The sequence below is a fragment of the Hordeum vulgare genome, chromosome 6H (assembly GCF_904849725.1).
Source record: "Hordeum vulgare subsp. vulgare chromosome 6H, MorexV3_pseudomolecules_assembly, whole genome shotgun sequence".
In the NCBI taxonomy this organism is placed as follows: Eukaryota; Viridiplantae; Streptophyta; class Magnoliopsida; order Poales; family Poaceae; genus Hordeum; species Hordeum vulgare.
Window position 1 is genome coordinate 8,470,298 of NC_058523.1, and position 4,699 is coordinate 8,474,996.

Here is a 4,699-nt window from a genome sequence, read left to right on the forward strand (position 1 = left end):
CTCCTTTAAGGAGGCTTTTGATGGGCTAAATTTTGAGGGTTCAGCTAGAGGTGCTCTTAGCGAACTTGAAAGATAAATGAAAACAAAAAGTAACTACCCATTAATCCATCCTAGTCCCTCAGATTGTCAAAAAATGGTCAGTCATTCAATGAAGAAATAGTTTAAAACAACGCTGATACAACACATATCTTAACGTCCCTACAGTCAGACCTGTTTATTGTGTGTGGGATTACAAAGTTCAGATGAGGCAACCTAAATCTATGGCCCAAAATTGTTTGATTCACCACACATGAAATATCCCGCTAGGTGGAGCACATGTCAACCTCCATCAAACTTGCAAAGATTTCACATTACCATCCCGCCATCGATGACAAACACCTGCCAAGAGATAGTTCAGTCATAAACCTATGAAGTTTCACATAACCAGTTGGCACGTACACCGTCAAAATTACACCAATCTGTCCGGTGATGTAGCTCGCCGCAGGATTCAGGGCCAAGAACTCAACCAACCCAGCAACTTCCAATGGCTGGCCGTACCTCCCTGTGAAGAAGTTGAGTGAAGCATCAGTGCCGACTGAGAAAAATTACCTAGTAGATATAGTGCACAAGAGCACACATGTACATAACATAACATATAGCAAGTTTTTCTGGAGAAAACTTTCTTTTGCTACACCTAGGATATATGTACGATAGTGCTGCATATGAACAATTCTAGTTTTAAGCAGAGTTGCAGCTTAAGATGCATACCCAAGGGAATATTCGACAAGATTTTCTTCTCAAGATCCTCTCCAAGTTCAGCGGTCATGTCTGATGCGATGAATCCAGGTGCGATAGCATTCACCTGAGTATTCACAACTGTTTAGAAGTTGGACTACGGTTTTATGAGTTACGAGCTAATAATGAAAAGACGGAGATCGAGTTCACATTGATATTCCTGCTTGCATATTCCATGGCAACTGCTTTTGTGAAACCAACGACACTAGCCTTGGCAGCACTGTAATTAGCTTGCCCAGCATTGCCAGTAAGACCAACAACTGATGCTATGTTGATGATTCTTCCCTGCATTAAACATAAATAAGTATCTTATAACCAATAACAAAAAAAAAATTGATGAGGTGACTTCTAATTCTGAGGAGAGCTTCTTTTATGAGGAAGAAACACAAAGTATCCTAAGTCTAAAAGGGACAAACTACTTCTCTTGCTTTGGAGCACTGGCAACACAGTAAGGCCTTATACAAATTCTCTTTCATTCAGCTCTAAGTATTTCAGAAACACAATAAAGCAAAGGAGAGTGGATTTTCAGCTCCCGGGTGCCTAGGCACCCTCTATGAACAGTAAAATCAAAAGAAATAAAAAACAAAATAAGAAAAATCTGAAACTTTGCAGCATCAAAGATGATGAAAGTTTGTAGGTGTTTGCAAGTTTTCATGCCAAAAAACTATTCGAGGAGCTCTACACACGGAAAATATTTCAATGTTTGAAGTTTTAAGCACTTTTTAGTTGTAATCTGAAACTTGTTTGTACATCTTTCTCTACATGATGTTTTGACATGAAAACTTGTAGGAACCTACAAAGTTTGATCATCGTTGATGCTGCAAAGTTTTAGATTTTTTTGATTTTGTTTTCTATTTTTTTGATTTTACTGTTCATAAAGGGTGCCTAGGCACCTGGGAGCTATCACACCTTTCTCTAAAGCAAAGTAAGGAGGTCTGCCTTTTTGCCCTTCAGCTAAGAAATTGATTAAGCTGAGTCCTGAAGTAACCAAGCTGTAAGCTTGTAACCAAGGAGAGGGGTATGGGAGTCAATTAATGGAGACTCGGCGACTTGCTATTATGAAATGTTACAGAACTTAAGGGTGGATCTAATAGTCTGCTCGTACATAGAACATATTGTTTATACTACTTTTGCTCTAAAAGTAGACGACACTTCCGAAAGCATGAAGTCAAACTTCTCCATCGTTGACAAGTACAATACTAAGAAAAAAGCTGGGCAGCTGGTAATGGTACCATTAGGTTAGCAACGACTAATGGTTTAACAATATTAATATATTCTTCATATAATGCTTTCTTACATATGATACAAAAGTTAAAGGCCAGATCAGTTGTGTATTGGAGAGCGTGCAAAGTAATGAACAATGAACATTATCTATTTAACAATTGGAGAAACCAAGTCATATGTAAATGAAGTATATGATTAATAGGACCAGTAGCTAACGCATTCCAAAAATATTAAACTCCAATATTTACGCATGGTAGAAAAATGTTCAAACCGATTCGAAGAATGGATCAAAACAAAAACCTTCTTTTTCTTCGTCATTATTTTTTGTGGCAGCCTGTAAAGAATGTGCAGCTGTAAGAAGCATAAACATTATTCAAGTAGAAAATTTTCAAGAAATAAAGGGACAAACACGTACCTTTGTACAGAAGAAAACACCAGTAAGATTTAAAGCAATTACTTCTTGCCACTGGGGTTCCGTCATCCTCATCAACAACGCGTCTCGCGTAATCCCTGGTTACAGAATGTTATTTCACATAAAGAAAAAAAATAGCAGTAGAGAAAGCTAAACTGGTGCAAAATAACTGTTGGTACCTACTTGCATTATTTACCAAGATGTCAATTGTTCCCCATTTATCAAGAGCCTGGTGAAATCCATAAACTAATGATAACCAAGTTTATATAATCTCATCAATATATATAGTATATAGGTAAAAGGAAAAACATTTTTCATCCATAAAAACGTTGCACTTACTGCTTTCATCGTAGATTCTACATCAGCTTCTTGAGAAACATCTCCTCCAAAGGTAATAGCCTGACCACCAGCTGCTTCAATCTGCAAAATAGGATTACATTGCAAAAATCAGTGCCTTTAGGCTTAGCAAAGGAAAAAAACAATTTAACAAATAAAAAAGCTAGTTGCCTCTCCCAAAAACCAATAATGTTTCAATGGTGGTATCATTAAAAACCAATAATGTTTCGACAAGTAAAATATGTGATATATTTGCACTGGCAATGGAAACAACTAATCTAATAAACCTTATGGCAATCACTAGTTACAGATCACTAGTTACAGTCTGTCTTTGTCTATCTTATAACTGTATGATGCGAATTAAGAAACGGGGGTAATTAAGCAGATAATAAACAAAAAATACATGTGCAAATATTATGTTTTAATCAACCAGCTCACCTCTTTGGAGACTGCTTCAGCCTCTTTGGAGGATCGTGATGCGTAATTCACTAGGACCTGCAGGCAAAGCCGGCATGAGGTCCCTGGAGTTAAATTTAACGTTGTGCAAAACGATTCTTTCTGCACGTCACATCGATCAGAATGACTATACATATATATCTAAGACGTCGAAGTAGCTCACCTTGCATCCAGCTTTTCCAAGGAGCAATGCAATGGCTTTTCCAATCCCTCTCGAAGCACCCGTCACGACAACGACCGGAGCTTCGGGCTTTGTAGCATCCTGCGCAGCTGCTTGTTCAACATGCGCGCAGCAGCAACATGGCCACCGATCGATCGGTTTAGTAGTGCAAAAAGGTATAGAGGAAGAAGGGATTTCACGACAGAGAATTTAGCCCTGGATTTACACCTACGTGAGTGAGTGCAGTTTGTGTATGGAAGTTTTTCAATCTCCAATCTAACGAAGTTATGACGGTGCTTATATTGTTGATGGATCGATCGAGTAGCAAACCAAACCAGTGGGACGAAAGCCGAAGAGAAGGCCCGTTAATTGATTGCCGGGGGAGGAGGAGGAGAAACCGGCGGCGGCTGCCCAAAGAGTAGGAGACGAAACCCCTGCGCGCGGCGGCCGAGGCGGCGGCGCGAGGCAAGCGGGCGGTGACAGCCGGGGACGAGAGGGCGGCTGAGGTGGCGGCGGCGGCCATGAACATGAGGGGCCGGAGGGCCAGTGTACGTGGCGTGGGAGGAGGAGGACCCGGAATATTAGAGCATCTTCAACAGTTCGTATGTTCAATCGTTTGTATAAGTGTCCACATCAACAACCAACAGCACATCATACAAGCTATTCAATGAAGTGTATGTTAATCGTTTGTAAAATAAGTAAGCGGGTCCATTAAATATTGAAGAAAAATAACCATGCTTGCCTCGGAGCTTGTGCGTGAACCGTTGCTTCAAGTTCATACGATTGCATTCTCTCTCTTCTTTTATTATGCGTCATTGTCATCAAAATCATCTATGTGGCAATTTTACCAAGGATGATCATACGACCATTGAAGATGCCCTTATACGTCTCCAACAGATCTCGTAGACGGTTGGACCCGGAATAAATTTAGAGGATTTCATACACATAGGCTTCAAGTTTTCTCCACTTTATATAAGGAAAATGACCTTTCCCTAAGGTTTTTATGGGCTAGAAATCGCCTCAAACTTCACTCGCACGCTCCCTAGAACTCCGCCTTTGCACCACCGCACTACCTCGTCATTAGGCCTGGCATAAAAACCGACGAACCGAAGACCGAACCGATGCCGAAACCGAAAAAACCGAATTTTCGATTTTCATACTGCTACAGGAAAATTCGGTTTTGAACTCTACTAACCGAATTGTATTCAGTCGGTTCAGTTTTATATGGGACACCAAAACAGAAACCGAACTTGCTATGGAACAGAGACGTGTTGGGCACCTCGGCCGGTCACATAACACAGGTAATTAGGCCCACTTTTTTGCATGATAGATTGTGC

The 4,699-nt window shown here is 40.3% G+C and overlaps 1 pseudogene; it reads right to left on the reverse strand.

Moving 5' to 3' along the window:
• Positions 1-345: 345 nt before the first annotated feature.
• LOC123404641 lies at positions 346-3,891 on the reverse strand (annotated as a pseudogene).
• Between the last annotated feature and the right edge of the window lie 808 nt (positions 3,892-4,699).